This window comes from Pan paniscus, chromosome 6 (assembly GCF_029289425.2).
Source record: "Pan paniscus chromosome 6, NHGRI_mPanPan1-v2.0_pri, whole genome shotgun sequence".
In the NCBI taxonomy this organism is placed as follows: Eukaryota; Metazoa; Chordata; class Mammalia; order Primates; family Hominidae; genus Pan; species Pan paniscus.
The window spans coordinates 45,557,454-45,577,665 of NC_073255.2; the positions used below are offsets into that span (position 1 = coordinate 45,557,454).

The window sequence follows — 20,212 nt, forward strand, 5'->3', positions numbered from 1 at the left end:
CACTATTTCTATTGGTTATTTGTTCTCTTAATTATCTATAACATTTCCCTTTTTTATGTGCCTCATAATTTTTTTTGCAGACATTGTCGATTATAAGTTTGGGAGGTTCTTCCTCTAAAGATTTGTTAAATTATTTTCTGGTGGACAACTCATATACTTGTGGATTACTTGATCCTGTCAAAGTCTGGTTTTCTGGGTAGCATTACTTTCAGCTTTGCTGTTAGTGCTACAGCACAGCCCTTATACTAAGGTGTAGTCTTTATGTTATAGGATCTTTGGGGTGTTGCTTTTCTGACTGGAAACCTGTGGCCAGTGGTGCCTTTGCTTGAGTTTACTCGATCCTGCGGGGCTTGCTCTGTCCACTCAGCCTGGCAGGTGGTGCTCAGCTCACACTACCAGCCTGGATCCCATGACTGCCAAGGGAGACTGTGTGGAGCAGCAAGGGCTGTGTGAGTGAGCCTGGTGTCCAGCCACTGTGCAGTCAGACATGCTGGCTGCTGCAGCGGGGAGGGCAGCTCCAGGTGCTGGCCCTCTGCAAGGCTGCGGCTGGACCAGGTGCACCACAGGCAGCTTCTACAGCTGGCACCAGGGAACATGGGTATGCCTGGAAGCTTGGAGACACCAGGAACCACAGAGCTCTGAAGAGGAAGTCACAGACCTGGCTCAGACGGTTCCCAGGTCTGGGCTCCCTGAAGGGCTGCAGCTCTTCTCTCCTTCTCTTTGCCTGCAATGTGGTGATCTAGGGGCATGTTTCAGCCCTGTTTGTCTTAGAGCTCTTTCAGCCCCACTACTCGACAGGTCCCAAGTTCTTCTCCTGTGACCAGGAAGAATGAGGTACACAGAAAAGTGGAGGGTGAGCAAGATAAAGAGGAACTTTATTGAGCAATAGGGTAGTTCCTTTCCACAACCAGAGTGTCCTGACAAGTGTTTAGCTCTTAGCAGAGAGGAGACCCTGAAGTGGGAAGCTCCTCTCTGCAGGCAGGTGATCCCATTGTCTGCCTAGCTCTCAGCAGTGTGGCGGCCCTGGAGTGGGTTGCTTCTCTCTGCAGCTGGTTGTCCTGATGTCTGCTCTGCTCTGGCTGATCTCAGGTCTTTTATGGGCCTCAGAGGGGAGGAAGTGTGTGCCGATTGGTCCATGGGTGGCCATGGGTAAGCCTGGAGAAGGCACCACAAGTTCCCACTCTGGTCTGCAGGACTGGCAGCCTGGTCCTCAGCCTTCAGACCCTCCCTGGCCTGAAGGTGGGGCCTCACCAGGAACCTGCCCACTTTGTTGCTCAATGAAGCTCCTCCTCTTTCAGGGTAGAATTATTGATTGAGTTATATATATATAAGTTATAAGTTATATGATATATATTATATATAATATATATATATATATATAACACTCAATAATTCTATCCTTAAGGAGTGGGGAGTGCAGGAGGGGGACTGGTGGGCAGAGGGCTGTGGTTCCTAAATCTCCAGTTCAAGAAAAAGGCAAAGAGCCCTTGAGTCTTCTACAGTATTTCATGGTGGATGAAAAAGAAAGATTTCTCAGAATTACCTCAGAACATGAAGACAATGATAATAGCAACAACAGTACTAATCATAGCAGTATCAATGGTAAAAATGTCCTCTCTGGGTCTACTTTAATCATTTATAAAACAATGAGAATAAACTAAATAATCCTTAACTTCAACTTAGCTCTGAAGATCCATTGTTTCTCATTTTTCTTTTCTTTTTCTCAAAAAGAGGAGCATAGAGGTGGTTTAGTGATCTTATGTTAATCCCTTAGTATTCACCAGTCATTTGTGAGCATGTCCAGTGTGAAAGATGTCGTTCTTGATGCCAGGAAGACAGAGGTGAATGAAGTTATCTTGTTTCTGGATCTTATGGAGCTTTATGTATATCGCAATAATTATATTCTTCAGGACTGGGATGTGTGTGACTAATTATTCATAACATGTAATTTATAAATTCTAGGCTGAATGAATTGCTATCGTTTTGGTCACGAGGTCAAGATACTTAAAAATCAATTTGATAGGTGAACATATTTTCCTAACTTTGGTGCAATTAAGAATGCTAGAAATAAAAGGACTTTGGAGATCATTTTTATTCAACCCATCTCATGTTCCAGGTAAGGACAGAGTTCTCTTTTTCAGTCTGGGTATTTTCACCAAGCATGGGGTCTCTGAGCTTCATTGGTGTTGCACGTATTAGCAGCATATTCCCTTTGATGGCTAATTAAATATGTAGGTATTTACCATGATTTGTTTATCCCTTGACTCATCTATCAACACTGGGACTGTTTCTGGGTCTTGGCTATTGTGAGTAAGTTCTCTATGAAACTGTTTAAAAAAAAATTAGTTCTAGGGAAATGAAGGAGTAATAGAACCAGAGTTCAGGCTTGGTAATTACCAGCTCTTCCCACTGGGAGGCAGCACATGTAAAGGTCAGAGCTTGGCCTTTGGAGTCAGGCCCTAATTTGATTGTTAGTTTTGCCACGATCTGTGTGATCCGGGGCAAGCAACTTAACTTCACCAAGCTTTAGTTTTCTTATCTGTAAAATAATAATAGTATCTTTGCTTTAGACCTGTTATGAGGATTAAAATGAAATAAGATATACTGTACTGCATTTAGAGGATAATTTGGCATAAAATAAAGACTTAGTAGCTGTCAGGCCTCTGAGCCCAAGCCAAGCCATCGCATCCCCTGTGACCTGCATGTATACGCCCAGATGGCCTAAAGTAACTAAAGAATCACAAAAGAAGTGAATATGCCCTGCCCCACCTTAACTGATGACATTCCACCACAAAAGAAGTGTAAATGGCTGGTCCTTGCCTTAACTGATGACATTACCTTGTGAAAGTCCTTTTCCTAGCTCATCCTGGCTCAAAAAGCACCCCCACTGAGCACCTTGCGACCCCCACTCCTGCCCACTGAGCACCTTGTGACCCCCACTCCTGCCCGCCAGAGAACAAACCCTCTTTGACTGTAATTTTCCTTTACCTTCCCCAAATCCTATAAAATGGCCCCACCCTTATCTCCCTTCGCTGACTCTCTTTTCGGACTCAGCCCGCCTGCACCCAGGTGGTTAAAAGCTTTATTGCTCACACAAAGCCTGTTTGGTGGTCTCTTCACACGGATGCGCATGAAATTTGGTACCGTGACTCGGATCCGGGGACCTCCCTTGGGAGATCAATCCCCTGTCCTCCTGCTCTTTGCTCCGTGAGAAAGATCCACCTATGACCTCAGGTCCTCAGACCGACCAGCCCAAGAAACATCTCACCAATTTCAAATCCGGTAAGCGGCCTCTTCTTACTCTCTTCTCCAACCTCCCTCACTATCCCTCAACCTCTTTCTCCTTTCAATCTTGGCGCCACACTTCAGTCTCTCCCTTCTCTTAATTTTAATTCTTTTCATTTTCTGGTAGAGATGAAAGAGACATGTTTTATCCGTGAACCCAAAACTCTGGCGCCGGTCACGGACTGGGAAGGCAGCCTTCCCTTGGTGTTTAATCATTGCAGGGATGCCTCTCTGATTATACACTCACGTTTCAAGGGTGTCAGACCACGCAGGGACGCCTGCCTTGGTCCTTCACCCTTAGCGGCAAGTCCTGCTTTCCTGGGGCAGGGGCAAGTACCCCTCAACCCCTTCTCCTTCACCCTTAGCGCCAAGTCCCACTTTCCTGGGGCAGGGGCAAGTACCTCTCAACCCCTTCTGCTTCACCCTTAGCGGCAAGTCCCGCTTTTCTATGGGGCAAGAACCCCCAATCCCTTATTTCCACGCCCCAACCTCTTATCTCTGCACCCCAATCCCTTATTTCCGTGCCCCAACCTCATATCTCTGCACCCCAATCCCTTATTTCCATGCCCCAACCTCTTATCTCTGTGCCCCAACCCCTTTTCCCACTTTTCTGGAAGGTAAGAACCCCTGAACCCCTTCCCTCCGTTTCTCTACTCTCTTTTCTCTAGGCTTCCTTCCTTCACTATGGGCAACCTTCCACCCTCCATTCCTCCTTCTACTCCCTTGGCCTGTGTTCTCAAAAACTTAAAACCTCTTCAACTCACACCTGACCTAAAACCTAAATGCCTTATTTTCTTCTGCAATGCCGCTTGACCCCAATACAAACTCGACAGTAATTCCAAATAGCCAGAAAATGGCACTTTGAATTTTTCCATCCTGCAAGATCTAAATAATTCTTGTCATAAAATAGGCAAACGGTCTGAGGTGCCTGATGTCCAGGCATTCTTTTACACATCAGTCCCGTCCTAGTCTCTGTGCCCAGTGCAACTCGTCCCAAATCTTCCTTCTTTCCCTCCCGCCTGTCCCCTCAGTACCAACCCCAAGCGTTGCTGAGTCTTTCTAATCTTCCTTTTCTACAGACCCATCTGACCTCTCCCTTCCTCCCCAGCCTGCTCCTCGCCAGGCCGAGCTAGGTCCCAATTCTTCCTCAGCCTCCGCTCCTCCACCCTATAATCTTTTTATCACCTCCCCTCCTCACACCTCGTCCGACTTACAGTTTCGTTCCGTGACTCGCCCTCCCCCACCTGCCCAGCAATTTACTCTTAAAAAGGTGGCTGGAGCCAAAGGCATAGTCAAGGTTAATGCTCCTTTTTCTTTATCCCAAATCAGATAGCGTTTAGGCTCTTTTTCATCAAATATAAAACCCCAGCCCAGTTCATGGCTCGTTCGGCAGCAACCCTGAGACGCTTTACAGCCCTAGACCCTAAAAGGTCAAAAGGCCGTCTTATTCTCAATATACATTTTATTACCCAATCTGCTCCCAACATTAAATAAAACTCCAAAAATTAAATTCTGGCCCTCAGACCCTACAACAGGATTTAATTAACCTCGCCTTCAAGGTGTACAATAATAGAAAAAAGTTGCAATTCCTTGCCTCCACTGTGAGACAAACCCCAGCCACATCTCCAGCACACAAGAACTTCCAAACACCTGAACCGCAGCGGCCAGGCGTTCCTCCAGAACCTCCTCCCCCAAGAGCTTGCTACAAGTGCCAGAAATCTGACCACCAGGCCAAGGAATGCCTGCAGCCCAGGATCCCTCCTAAGCCACGTCCCATCTGTGCGGGACCCCACTGGAAATTGGACTGTTCAACTCACCTGGCAGCCACTCCCAGAGCCCCTGGAACTCTGGCCCAAGGCTCTCTGACTTACTCCTTCTCTGCTTAGCGGCTGAAGACTGACGCTGCCCGATCACCTTGGAAGCCCCATAGACCATCATGGACGCCGAGCTTTGGGTAACTCTCATAGTGGAAGGTAAGTCAGTCCCCTGCTTAATCAATACAGAGGCTACCCACTCCACATTACCTTCTTTTCAAGGGCCTGTTTCCCTTGCCTCCATAACTGTTGTGGGTATTGACGGCCAGGCTTCTAAACCTCTTAAAACTCCCCAACTCTGGTGCCAACTTAGACAATACTCTTTTAAGCACTCCTTTTTAGTTATCCCCACCTGCCCAGTTCCCTTATTAGGCTGAGACACTTTAACTAAATTATCTGCTTCCCTGACTATTCCTGGACTACAGCTATATCTCATTGCCACCCTTCTTCCCAGTCCAAAGCCTCCTTTGCGTCCTCCTCTTCTATCCCCCCACCTTAACCCACAAGTATAAGATACCTCTACTCCCTCCTTGGCGACTGATCATGCACCCCTTACCATCTCATTAAAACCTAATCACCCTTACCCCACTCAACACGAGTATCCCATCCTGCAGCACACTTTAAACAGATTAAAGCCTGTTATCACTCGCCTGCTACAGCATGGCCTTTTAAAGCCTATAAATTTTCCTTACAATTCCCCCATTTTACCTGTCCTAAAACCAGACAAACCTTACAAGTTAGTTCAGGATCTGCACCTTATCAACCAAATTGTTTTGCCTATCCACCCCGTGGTGCCCAACCCATATACTCTCCTATCCTCAATATCTGCATCTACAACCCATTATTCTGTTCTAGATCTCAAACATGTTTTTTACTATTCCTTTGCACCCTTAATCCCAGCCTCCCTTCGCTTTCACTTGGACTGACCGTGACACCCATCAAGCTCAGCAGATTACCTGGGACAGAGCTTCACAGACAGCCCCCATTACTTCAATCAAGCCCAAATTTCTTCCTCATCTGTTACCTATCTCGGCATAATTCTCATAAAAACACACGTGCTCTCCCTGCCAATCATGTTCGACTGATCTCTCAAACCCAAGCACCTTCTACAAAACAACAACTCCTTTCCTTCCTAGGCATGGTTAGCATGGTCAGAATTCTTACACAAGAGCCAGGACCACACCCTGTAGCCTTTCTGTCCAAACAACTTGACCTTACTGTTTTAGCCTAGCCCTCATGTCTGCGTGCAGCAGCTGCCACTGCTTTAATACTTTTAGAGGCCCTCAAAATCACAAACTATTCTCAACTCACTCTCTACAGTTCTCATAACTTCCAAAATCTATTTTCTTCCTCATACCTGACGCATATACTTTCTGCTTCCCGGCTCCTTCAGCTACACTCACTCTTTGTTGAGTCTCCCACAATTACCGTTGTTCCTGGCCCAGACTTCAATCCGGCCTCCCACATTATTCCTGATACCGCACCTGACCCCCATGACTGTATCTCTCTGATCCACCTGACATTCACCCCATTTCCCCACATTTCCTTCTTTCCTGTTCCTCACCCTGATCACACTTGATTTATTGATGGCGGTTCCACCAGGCCTAATCGCAACACACCAGCAAAGGCAGGTTATGCTATAGTACAAGCCGCTAGCCCGCCTCTTAGAACCTCTCATTTCCTTTCCATCGTGGAAATCTATCCTCAAGGAAATAACTTCTCAGTGTTCCATCTGCTATTCTACTACTCCTCAGGGATTATTTAGGCCCCCTCCCTTCCCTACACATCAAGCTCGAGGATTTGCCCCACCCAGGACTGGCAAATTAGCTTTACTCAACATGCCCTGAGTCAGATAACTAAAATACCTCTTAGTCTAGGTAGATACTTCCACTGGATAGGTAGAGGCCTTTCCTACAGGGTCTGAGAAGGCCACTGCAGTCATTTCTTCTGTTCTGTCAGACATAATTCCTCAGTTTAGCCTTCCCACCTCAATATAGTCTGATAACAGATGAGCCTTTATTAGTCAAATCAGCCAAGCAGTTTTTCAGGCTCTTAGTATTCAGTGAAACCTTTATATCCCTTATGGTCCTCCGTCTTCAAGAAAAGTAGAATGGACTAAAGGTCTTTTAAAAACACACCTCATCAAGCTCAGCCACCAACTTAAAAAGGACTGGACAATACTTTTACCACTTTCCCTTCTCAGAATTCAGGCCTGTCTTCGGAATGCTACAGGGTATAGCCCATTTAAGCTCCTGTGTAGACGCTCCTTTTTATTAGGCCCCAGTCTCATTCCAGACACCAGACCAACTTAGACTGTGCCCCAAAAAACTTGTCATCCCTACTATCTTCTGTCTAGTCATACTCCTATTCACCGTTCTCAACTACTCATACATGCCCTGCTGTTGTTTACACTGCCGGTTTACACTGTTTTTCCAAGCCATCACAGCTGATATCTCCTGGTGCTATCCCCAAACTGCCACTCTTAACTCTTGAAGTAAATAAATAATCTTTGCTGGCAGGACTATGCTGAATCTCCTTAGGCACTCTCTAATCAGATATCCTGAGTCATCCCAATTCTTAGACCTTTTATACCTGTTTTTCTCCTTCTGTTATTCCATTTAGTTTCTCAATTCATCCAAAACCGTATCCAGGCCATCACCAATCATTCTATACGACAAACGTTTCTTCTAACATCCCCACAGTATCACCCCTTACCACAAGACCTCCCTTCAGCTTAATCTCTCCCACTCTAGGTTCCCACACCGCCCCTAATCCCGCTTGAAGCAGCCCTGAGAAACATCACCCATTCTCTCTCCATACCACCCCCCAAAAATTTTCACCGCCCCAACACTTCAACACTATTTTATTTTTCTTATTAAGAAGGCAGGAATGTCAGGCCTCTGAGCCCAAGCCAAGCCATTGCATCCCCTGTGACCTGCACTTATACGCCCAGATGGCCTGAAGTAACTAAAGAATCACAAAAGAAATGAATATGCCCTGCCCCACCTTAACTGATGACATTCCACCACAAAAGAAGTGTAAATGGCTGGTCCTTGCCTTAACTGATGACATTACCTTGTGAAAGTCCTTTTCCTGGCTCATCCTGGCTCAAAAAGCACCCCCACTGAGCACCTTGCGACCCCCACTCCTGCCCACTGAGCACCTTGCGACCCCCACTCCTGCCCGCCAGAGAACAAACCCTCTTTGATTGTAATTTTCCTTTACCTTCCCCAAATCCTATAAAATGGCCCCACCCTTATCTCCCTTCGCTGACTCTCTTTTCAGACTCAGCCCGCCTGCACCCAGGTGATTAAAAGCTTTATTGCTCACACAAAGCCTGTTTGGTGGTCTCTTCACAAGGACGGGCATGAAAGTAGCCTTGTTATTTTACTCCCAGTACCTTTTTTTTTTTTTTTTTTTCTTTTGAGACGGAGTCTCTCTCTGTTGCTCAGGCTGGAGTGCAGTGGTGTGATCTCGGCTCACTGCAAGCTCCGCCTCCCAGGTTCACGCCATTCTCCTGCCTCAGCCTCCCGAGTAGCTGGGACTACAGGCGCCCACCACTACGCCTGGCTAATTTTTTTTTTTTTTTGTATTTTTAGTAGACACGGGTTTTCACTGTGTTAGCCAGGATGGTCTGATTCTGCTGAACTCATGATCCACTCGCCTCAGCCTCCCAAAGTGCTGGGATTACAGGCGTGAGCCACTGCGCCCGGCCATTACTCCCAGTACCTTTTAAATGTAATTATTTTAATTTTCATGCTAATTACTTATTTTTTGAATAATGTGTACATTTGCATTATATGTACTATATATGTCCCACACACACATGCTTCTTCCTTGTCTATAATTTTGCATCTCAACTACTTTTCATTTTGAGAATTCCAAATTTTTTCTGCTTTTTTGCTTGAATCCTAAGAAAAATTGCACCTCTTTCCTGGTAATAATTCTGGCAATAATTCAGGCATGACAATTACAGAACCTAGTGAGGCTTGACGGTGGCACCCCGTGACCAAGCACCTCCCCAGAACAGGAGACCTAACAATTTGTCACGGGGGCTATTTTCAGTTTCTATGAAGAACACATTGGCCAGGCTACCTTACCTGTATGTCTGTGTATTAAGAAGTGGGGGAGGGCAGATGGAGTTGGGGAAGATGGGACTTTTGTGGGCAGGTAGACTGGATGTGGGGGAAGTTTCAGTGCTGATGGTAAACAGTTCAAAGACAACTCAGATGTTCCAATCAACCTTGGTCCCCAGTTCAAGACTGCTCATCTGTGCATATGCTGCTTGTCATTTGTTCAACGAATTCTGAGTTTGAACTCTGCCTAAGTGTGCATGAACCCTCAGGGTAGACAGTGGTGGAAAAGATGACTCAGCCTCTCCTTGGTCACCCGCTGTAAATGTCACCCAGAGAAAGCGTGGGAGACTATGTGGTGTTTATTTCTTAAATATTGACTTTAGTTTTGACTCTAGTTAAAGTTCTTGTCTTTGTTAACTCTCTTTCCTTCTAACCTTATTAACTACCTTAAATCTTTTTTTGAATCAAAGTGGCGATGCAAGTAAAATAAGCCCTTATTAAATAGTCTGTGTGATTTTAATATCCATCAATTACTAAAGACATGTATGACAAAAAGAGTGAATCATACAATGTTGCTAGTGGAGCACTTTTGACTGTGATGCATGGTTTTATTTTCTATAATGACAAAAGGAAATGAAAATATTTGGCAAATAAGGAGAATTGGAGGGGGAACATTCATCTCACAAAATTTATATTCTCTGTGCTATTTTCAGACTTCATGTCTTTGTCATTGGTTCTAGTTTGCTCCATTATTAATACCACCATCTGTAAGATTCTAGCTCTCTTGGCATTTCTTCTGTTCAAGAGTCTTGTGATCTCAGTCTATGAAATAAAAACAAATAGGGGATGTTTGAGTTGGGACCAGAAAGTAAATTAATTTCTGCTTATTTAAAGGGGTGCCTTGTGCATTCTCTGCTGCACCTCTTTCTCTTTCTATTTTACAATGTGTACTGATCTAAGGGAACACATTATTCTCTTCCTACATGATTTCTGGAATACAGAACATTGGTTCAAAAGAAAAGATGTGACAGTAGGGCATGATTACAACTCTAAAGAAAACTTTGCAGGAAGGAAATAAAACGGGAAATGCTAATAGAGCCTATTCATTTCTGAGAAATGAGTTAGAATACATTTTGGCTGCAGGAGAAGAGTTGTTTATTGTTCCACATTTATCAAAAGTGACAGGATGGAAGCTGTATTAGGCCATTCTTGCACTGCTATAAACATCTGAGACTGGGTAATTTATAAAAAAAGGAGGCTTAATTGGCTCATGATTCTGCAGGCTTTAGAGGAAGCATGGTGCTGGCATCTGCTTGCCTTCTGGGGAGGACTCTGGAAGCTTACAATCATGGCAGAAAGGGAAGGGGGAGCAGGCATGTTACATGGTGAAAGCAGGAGCAAGACAGAGGGGAATGGGGGGTGATGGATCCTTTTTTTTTTTTTTATTTGAGACAGAGTCTCACTCGGTTGCCCAGGCTGGAGTGCACTGGTGCAATCTTGCCTCACTGCAACCTCTGCCTCCTGGGTTCAAGCAATTCTCCTGCCTCAGCCTCTGGAGTAGCTGGGATTACAGCTGCCTGCCACCATGCCTGGCTAATTATTTTGTATTTGTTTTTAGTTGAGACGGGGTTTCACCATGTTGGCCAGGCTGGTCTTGAACTCCTGACCTCAGGTGATCCACCTGCCTCAGCCTCCCAAAGTGCTGGGATTACAGGTGTGAGCCATCATGTTTGGCCTCGGTGCCACACACTTTTAAACGACCAGATCTGGCAAGAACTCACTCACTCTTGCAAAGACAGCATCAAGCCATGAGGGATCCGCCCCCACAACCCAATCACCTCCCACTAGGACCCACCTCCATCATTGGGAATTACAGCTCAACATGGGATTTGGGCAGGGACAAATATCCAAACTATATAAGGAGCCAAGCAGAGTGGTGGACTGTAAAAGGTGCATGAATGAAAAGGAAAAACAGACAAAACAGGGAAATCCAAATGAGCAAAATTTGCACTGGAAAGTTAACCAACAGCCTCTACATAAAGTCAAGAAGCAGAGCATGCTTACCGGCCATGGAATCTTCACATGGGTTGCTGGTTTCTCAGCAGGGTGCTGGACTCTAAATGCCAGTCATCCGGTCAGTAACACTGCTAGAACCTGGTTGCTGAGTTGGCTCTTGAATGGTCTCTTCAATGGAGAAGGTAAATGGTCTTCCTCTAGTTACTTCATTTGCACTTAGCTCTATAACCAAGGGCAATCCTCCGTTAAGTGTTGGCTAGTTCCTTGACTAGGTGGAATAGTTATTTCTTCTGTAAGTATTGGACTTGGACTTGTGTTTCTCAGGTGGCAAAGTTGGAGATAGCTCTGGAAAACAAGACCTATGGCAAATGAAATGCGGCTCTATGTAAGATTGCTTTCATCTTTCTGTTGAGTTTGCCCCATTTTTAAATCAAGGCAATTAATAATAAAAAGGGGATAAAGACTCAAGTTATCTTAGGAAAAATTTATTTCCACATAAAAATCATGCCTAGATCACAATGATTCAGTTTATGTAAGCTCTCCCATTCCCTTCTATGAGAATTGCTGTTGGCCTCCAAATGTTAATACACAAATGATCAGATAATCAGGCCTGGAATTTACCAGATTCACATATCTTAAGGCATCTGATATGTTAAATCCAGACACTATCTTTCCATAAAACCAGCATTTGTATTTGAATGTGTCCTAGGAAGGAAAATGATCCTTTCTATGTCTGGAGATCAACAGAAATACATGACAGTCAACCCAACCAGATAAATTCCTTAAACTTTTACTTTTCCATGCTCAAATATGTCCAGACAGTGGTTTAGATGACTGAAGAGTTCTATGCTTAGCCAGAAATGGGTCTGTGGCAAACCAGCAATGGAAAATAAACACTCTTTTCATTAAGGAAGACACAAAATCATACTGAACACATTTTCTTAAGTTAAAAAGTATAGAACAACAAGTTCTCCACTTCACAATCAACATAGCAAAATACAAGCCAATAAAGAGAGAAAAGGATTGCAATTACCTTGCCATTTTATTGATTCCATCCAAATCACAGCTTTTAGGCCTGAAAGGTTCAAAATATCCCTCAGTGTCTTGGCAAGTTATCTTAAGTGTGAGGGATAGAAAGGAACCAAGGCACCAGCTGCCTGCTAAGTCAGTTGGTCATATTTAAAGAGACTCAGTCCTTTGGTATTAGTATTCTCCACCCATCATGACATGTTGTTGCAAACATGAATAGATCTTGTAAGTGAAAGTTAGAGTCCTCTAGTTCGATCACCACAGAAAAATCTCGATGTTTCAGTTCATTCCCACAGGGAAGATCTTGGGTGAAGTGGGGGCCGGAGGGGTGACTGGCAAGATAGCAATGACAGAGAAGGTCAGGAGATGGGATGGGCTGGAGGGTCAGGGTGTCCTCTCAGGGGGCTTCTGCTGGAGGCCCTGGGCCAAGGAATTCCACTCTGATGGCATAAGCTGAGCTTTCTTAAAGTCAGCAGGAGCTGGCTGTGAAATAGACCTGACTGCATTCTGGCACAGGGAAGTTCTCTTTCTCCTTCTTTATTCAGACCAGTGATAAGTGGGGCATAGTTTAAAGATAGCTGGAACTCGTTTTAAACTATATATTTTTTCTTTCTTTTTTTTTGAGATGGGGTCTTGCTCTGTTGCCCAGGCTAGAGTGCAGTGGCGTGATCATAGCTCAGTGCAGCCTTGAACTCCCAGCTCAAGTGACCCTCTGCCTCAGCCTCCTGAGTAGCTGGGAGTACAGATGTGTGCCACTACCACCCCTGGCTAAATTTTTAATTTTTTGTAGAGAAGGGGTCTCATTGTGTTGCTCAGGCTGGTCTTGAACTCCTGGGCTCAAGCAATCCTCCTGCCTTGGCCTCCTGCTGGGATCTCCTGCTGGGATTATAAGCATGAGCTGCTGCACTCAGGCTTTTTTTTTTCTTTAAAAACTGATTCAGAGATGCCCAGGGAAGATGGCCGAATAGGAACAGCTCCGGTCTGCAGCTCCCAGCTAGACCAACGCAGAAGGTGGGTGATTTCTGCATTTCCAACTGAGGTACTTGGCTCATCTCATTGGGACTGGTTAGACAGTGGGTGCAGCACACGGAAGGCAAGCCGAAGCAGAGGCGGGGGGCGGTGTCGCCTCACCTGGGAAGCACAAGGGGTTGGGCAACTCCCTCCCCTAGCCAAGGGAAGCCATGAGGGACCTTGCCATGAGGGACAGTGCTATCTGGCTCAGATACTATGCTTTTCCCATGTTCTTTGCAACCCACAGACCAGGAGATTCCCCTGGGTGCCTACACCACAGGGGCCCTGGGTTTCAAGCACAAAACTGGGTGGCTGTTTGGGCAAACACTGAGCTAGCTGCAGGAGGTTTTTTTCATACCCTGGTGGCACCTGGAATGCTAGTAAGACAGAACCATTCAATCCCCTGGAAAGGGGGCTGAAGCCAGGGAGCCAAGTGGTCTTGCTCAGCAGATCCCACCCCCACAGAGCCCAGCAAGCTAAGATCCACTGGCTGAAAATTCTTGCTGCCAGCATAGCAGTCTGAAGTCGACCTGGGACACTTGAGCTTGGTGTGGGGAGGGGCATCCACCATGAATGAGGCTTGAGTAGGCAGTTTTCCCCTCACAGTTTAAACAAAGCCACCAGGAAGTTCAGACTGGCTGGAGCCCACTGCAGCTAGCAAAGCCACTGTAGCCAGACTGCCTGTCTAGATTCCTCCTCTCTGGGCAGGGCATCTCTGAAAGAAAGGTAGCAGCCCTAGTCAGGGGCTTATAGATAAAACTCCCGTCTCCCTGGGAGAGAGCACCTGGGGGAAGGGGTGGCTGTGGGTGCAACATCAGCAGACTTAAATGTTCCTGCCTGCCAGCTCTGAAGAGAGCAGCAGATCTCCCAGCACAGTGCTCGAGCTCTGCTAGGGACAGACTGCCTGCTCAAGTGGGTCCCTGACCCTCATGCCTCCTGATGGGGAGACACCTCCCAGCAGGGGTCAACAGACACCTCATACAGGAGAGCTCCAGCTGGCATGTGGCAGGTGCGCCTCTGGGACGAAGCTTCCAGAGGAAGGAGCAGACAGCAATTTTTGCTGTTCTGCAGCCTCCGCTGGTGATGCCCAGGCAAATAGGGTCTGGAGTGAATCCCCAGCAAACTCCAGCAGACTGGCAGAAGAGGGGCCTGACTGTTAGAATGAAAACTAACAAACAAAAAGCAATAGCATCAACATCAACAAAAAGGAAGACCATGCAAAAACTCCATCCGAAGGTCACCAACACCAAAGACCAAAGGTAGATAAATCCATGAAGATGAGGAAAAACCAGCACAAAAAGGCTGAAAATTCAAAAAACCAGAATGTCTCTTCTCCAAAGGATCACAACTCCTTGCCAGCAAGGGAACAAAACTGGACAGATAATGAGTTTGATGAATTGACAGAAGTAGGCTTCAGAAGGTGGGTAATAACAAACTCTTCTGAGCTAAAGGAGCATGTTCTAACCCAATGCAAGGAAGCTAAAAACCTTGATAAAAGTTTAGAGGAATTGGTACCTAGAATAACCAGTTTAGAGAACAACATAAATGACCTAATGGAGCTGAAAAACACAGCACGAGAACTTCGTGAAGCATACACAAGTATCAATAGCCGAATTGATCAAGTGGAAGAAAGGACATCAGGGATTGAAGATCAACTTAATGAAATAAAGCATGAAGACAAGATTAGAGAAAAAAGAATAAAAAGGAACGAAGAAAGCCTCCAAGAAATATGGGACTTTGTGAAAAGACCAAACCTACGTTTGATTGGTGTACCTGAAAGTAACAGAAAGAATGGAACCAAGTTGGAAAACACACTTCAGGATATTATCCAGGAGAACTTCCCCAACCTAGCAGGGCAGGCCAATATTCAAATTCAGGAAATATAGAGAAGACCACAAAGATACTCCTCGATAAGAGCAACCCTAAGACACATAATCATCAGATTCACCAAGGTTGAAATGAAGGAAAAAATATTAAGGGCAGCCAGAGAGAAAGGACCTTCAAATTTATCCTGTCTGGGAGGATGTGGCCAGAAGGCAGAAGTGTGAGAGAGAAATTGTGTCTTCTGAACTCTCCATTCTCATCTCTTTCTGAAATTGGGTGTTTCTTTCTTTTCTTTTCTCTTCTTTTCTTTTCCTTTCTTTTCTTTTCTTTCTTTCTTTTTTTTTTTGAGACGGAGTCTCGCTCTGTCGCCCAGGCTGGAGTGCAGTGGCGCGATCTCGGCTCCCGGCAACCTCTGCTCCCGGGTTCAAGCAATTCTCCCGTCCCAGCCTCCTGGAAATTGGGTTATTTCTTTCCTCGTTAATGATTTCTCCAGCCGCAGTACCATTTCTGAGGGCGTCCGGTGATCTCGACCGTCCCCAGCACTTCTCACCTGCAGCAGCTGTGCCGCCCTCCTGAGAACACTGCGTGTCGCCCCGTGTCCCCCTCTCTCACTGCAGCCAGAGGGGCCCTTCCTGGGTCCTGGTTAGATCCCACAGCATCAGTAGCCGAGTGGGCCCCACGGCCCGGGCTCCAGGCACGCTGCACTTCAAGAAGCACAGGCCAAGGGGCAAAAATTATGACTCCAAAAATTACGGAGGGGAATTCCATTCTTCAACCCAGTCAGCCTTTCGAGTATCTATTACTTTCCCCATTCTTTCTCGCGCGCAAGCGCACACACCGCAGAGTCTTTGCTGCTCCAAGCGCCACCTCCTCCTCCTCTCTCCCAGTTTTTTCCAAGCGGCTCTCACTTTCATCACCGCATCCTACTTTCTCTCTTAGTCTACGTATTTTACTCTGTCCTCCACGTGCTTTTCCTCTTCTTCATACCGACCCTCAGGAACTGGTCTTGCAGGTGGGGATGTTGGATAAGGGCTTAGAATGAGGAGCAGAGGCTGATTTTCTTAGGCAGACAAGGGTCGGGCTGCCTCAGAACATTCCCAGAGTAATGAGTTTTATTAACAATGGCCTGCTGGCAAAGCCCTCGGCCTTCCCTAGCTCAGCTCCCCGGCTCCGGGGGCTGTTCCAGGCGGCGCGCTGGGTTGAGGTGGAGTGCGCCTGCTGCACGCAGGTCTCACTGTGCAGCTCCACTCGCCCTACCTCCGCGCAGGGCCAAGCCTTTTCTAGCATAAATTGCATTGCGTGGCATTTCTCCTCTAGTTTGGTTTGTGCGGGAAAATCTGTGCTTTGAAATGCAATGATCAAACTCAGCCTATTTCCAATATCCAGAGTGTCAGTGCCTCAAAATAATAGCCAACGCATAAGTCTTTATTCAATTTATTTTTTCTGATTGGAAAAGCTTAAAAATGAAAGCTCCACAGAAACATGTAAGATAGGACCATGAAAGGTCTCCCATTCAAGGGATTTTTTGGTCCACTTTTTGGTTATACAGTCCTGGAGATATTTTCAGTACATACACTATATTATTACTATAAAAGAGGGAAATACTATAGATACCACTTGGAAATTTGCTTCTTTACTCAGTTACAATGCTTCTATCTTGGACATTAATAATGTCAGTTCCAAAAACCAGTCTTCAAGCATCCCAGGGCAAAGGGCCAGTTTCTTCACATGATTTTTTTTTTTTTTTGTGATGGAGTCTCACTCTGTTGCCCAGGCTGGAGTGCAGTGGAGCGATCTTGGCTCACTGCAACCTCCACCTCCTGGGTTCAAGCGATTCTCCTGCCTCAGCCTCCTGAGTAGTTGGAACTACAAGCGCATGCCACCATGCTTGGCTAATTTTTGTATTTTTAGTAGAGATGGGGTTTCACCATGTTGGTCAGGCTGTTCTTGACCTCCTGACCTTGTGATCCACCCGCCTCGACCTCTCAAAGTGCTGGGATTACAGGCATGAACCACTACGCCTGGCCTCATATGAATTTTTTTTTTTAGGAATGTATCCTTTTTTTAAAATTAGATTTTTGCATTATGTAAATAGTTTTTTGAAGGAATTCACTATTATGTGGTGCTAACTGAAGACATAAGTATCTGCCTTTAATCTCTAAGATAGAGAATGCAAAAATGAGGCAAGAGTCTTTCCTAAAAATAAATCACACAACCCTTAGAACCATTGGGCAGACATTTCTGAAAGTTTTATTATTATTATTTTGGCCTTGAGATTTAAAAATATTATTAAGGATTTAGAAATATTGTGGTCCAGTCTCAAAGTAATTATGTAATATTAACAAATGGACATTTTTGTGATCATTAAGTATCTTTTACTTCATTAGATAGGAAGCTAAAACCCCAGACTGTTTTGTCACATACATTAAAAGAAGTCCATGAGAATTTCAAATTAAGTGAAGAATTCTCATTCAACTGAAATAATTTTTGGTTTCCGTCTTCAAATTTTTGAACCTTTCTTTGTTGTCTATTCAAGTCTAATTTTCTGTCACTTGGCCTGTGAGATTGTCACTGACCATACTAACTCTGTCAGCGAAACCTCCTCGTTGTGGAGATTTATTGAAGACATCTTTAAATAAACAAAAGGAAAGTCAAAAAGGCATGAAGACGGGCATTGTGAAGTGGCTCACCAATTAGCCATCTGGGTTAGATATTCGGGAATTGTGAGCCAGGGAATTTAGTTTATGAGCACCTTATTTTTCCTTCGAAAGATTCTTGTTGACATCCCCAAGCCCTAATGAGCATCTGATCCCTCTACAAGGTCTGAGTCGTTCAGGGGTTTGTCTTGCCCCATAGACACAACAGCAGCCTTTTAAACCCATGGCTGGAGATGTCCATGCGATGACTGGCCTCGGGTGCTCTATCGAAAGGGTTCATATTTCTCCTCGCTCTAATCCCAGCCTGCACCTGGGAAAATACACACAACCTCTCCGCCGGCGCTCCCTGCCAGCAGCTTTCTTATCACAATATTTTAGTTAGGAGTCTGAGGAATGGGGCACAGCAGCCATAGATCTTCACCGGCAAATGAACTGGAGACCCTCACTGTGTCCCACCGTCCTCAGGTCCCACCTGAGGGAGACTCTGGAGTCCCTGAGCAGAAACAGGAGCTGGGGTGAGGCTTTCTGAGTGAGTCTTTTCAAGAGTTCAGCAGCCACTGTTCTGTCTTCTTTGTCCCTAATACCATGGCTCTGCCTCAGCACACTGGACATGCTGTCACTTGATCCCTTCAAGTCTCCATGGCTTTGGGAAAGGAAACAAGCAAATGTTCTCTAAATGCACCTTTCCTTTATCCAGTCCTCCTTTCTGTCCATCAGTGTCTCTGGGATCAGAGGACTTTGTTACTCTGTCTGTCCTTCTCTTGCTTTGGAGTGTCTTCCATAAGCTTGTTGACCAGAGTCCTGCCCACTACCCGGTGCCTCTGTGCACTCCTCTAGAATTGGTTCATTTGTCAGCGAGAGAGAAGCCACAGCCACCACAGAGGTGACCAGTTCAAATGGTGCCCTTTAGTAGGCACGATCTGATGGGATCCTTGCAGCAACTGTGAGGGAGTCTGTATCATCGTGCTGTGTTCTGGGGAGGAGGCCAAGGCCCTGAGTGAGTGACAGCCCCACAGAGACAGCACCCATGATCATGAGTGCTGAGACTAACTCTCCTTAATCACCTGCATTCACACCATCTGCTGCAACTATAGCTCTGATGGGAACATTGATATTACAAAGAATTTTTAATTAAAAAACATACATACACCTCAGAAATAACGAAACTGTATGTGTGTCTTAAAATCAGGAAATTCACCGAGACTGGAAGACTTCACCAGGTGACACTTCCCATTACTTGAGCTGTGTATCTAGACAGGGGTTTGTTTTTCTAGGAATTAGCTAGATTTTTCTTCCACCACAGATAACCTCTGGGAGGATATATTTTTTAAAGTCTCTTAATTGTAGGTTTTTACTACTATGACAATTTCCAAATTCCTGTTGTATTTAAAAGTATTGTAATAGATATCCGTTTTTCAAAATCAAAATTTGAAACATGTGCTCCAAAATTGCCATTGCTTTACTTATTTTTGTCAGGACTTCATGGTTAACAGGCATGAATATGTTAAAATATATAATTATGTTTATTCTTCCAATTATAAAAGTAATATAACAAGACATTTGGAAACTTTAGAGAAGTAGAAAGAATTCTAAACTAGCCCATAATTCTATTCCCATTGTTAACATTTTACTACTTTCTTTTAGTCTTTTTGTGTCTTTTTTCATGTGGTGTGTAATAATACATATATATGTAAAATATGTATTTTATGTAATATATTAAATATATAACTTCTTATCTATAATTTCATATGCATATATATATATTTTGAACATCTGTAATAGTAACTGCATTAACAATAAAAGTATTGAAATATGATTATAAAATGTGAGATAATAAAGATAATTGGTTTCTAAAATGATTAAAACAATGGCGCTTGTCTTCAAATGTAAATAATTACACTGATGGACTGAAATGGCTATATTTAGTATGTGATAGAAAACAATATTGCTCAGTATAGAACTATAAATATATGTGTACTGAAACATACGGTGGAATATAAATAGTATCTATTTACAAAGGGCCGTGTTCCAAAAAGTTTGTAGATTGTTCTCAGAGATCAGAATTGGGAGCCAGAGAATCCCTCCTCTGGCAGTGGGGTGGCTGCTTCCACACCCAAGCCCTCGCTGAGTCTCTGCTGAGAAAAATGGGAGAGGGTTTTCTCCGAGGCCTTTTCTCTGTCCCGTTTGCCTTCCTCCCTCCCTTCGCTGTCCTGAAAGCGCACTGAAGTGGAGGGTTGGGGAAGGGGAGGAAGCCCTCTCTTCTCCTTTCCTTGTCTTCTCTCTTTCTTCCTCTCCTGTCTTCTACCAGCTCTGCCTGGGGAAGACTGGAGTCCCTGGTTCCAGGATCTGGTGATTGGGGCTCAAGAAGAGCAAGGATGGTGGTGGGTGATGTTGGGCTTGAGTCTGTAGATAGGTTAGCAGGGGTGAAGGATGGGGTAGAAAGCCTCTGTGGGTTCCAGAGGGGAAGGAAGCTTTTTCATGTCTGCAAGCAGCTACTGAT

At 45.0% G+C, this 20,212-nt stretch overlaps 1 long non-coding RNA gene across 3 annotated transcripts in view; it reads right to left on the reverse strand.

The window, feature by feature from the left end:
• Window positions 1-9,524: 9,524 nt before the first annotated feature.
• LOC117980934 (uncharacterized) overlaps window positions 9,525-20,212 on the reverse strand; it is a 370,564-nt gene continuing 359,876 nt past the window's right edge. For 2 of the 3 annotated variants that reach the window (XR_010112747.1, XR_008626219.2), the window contains exons 2-3: window positions 11,240-11,536; window positions 9,525-9,997 (exon numbers count right to left, since the gene is read on the reverse strand). This is a non-coding gene — a long non-coding RNA (uncharacterized LOC117980934). Of the gene's footprint in view, window positions 9,998-11,239; window positions 11,551-20,212 lie in introns of all 3 variants that reach the window. The other variant, XR_004672440.3, reaches the window with a different exon arrangement.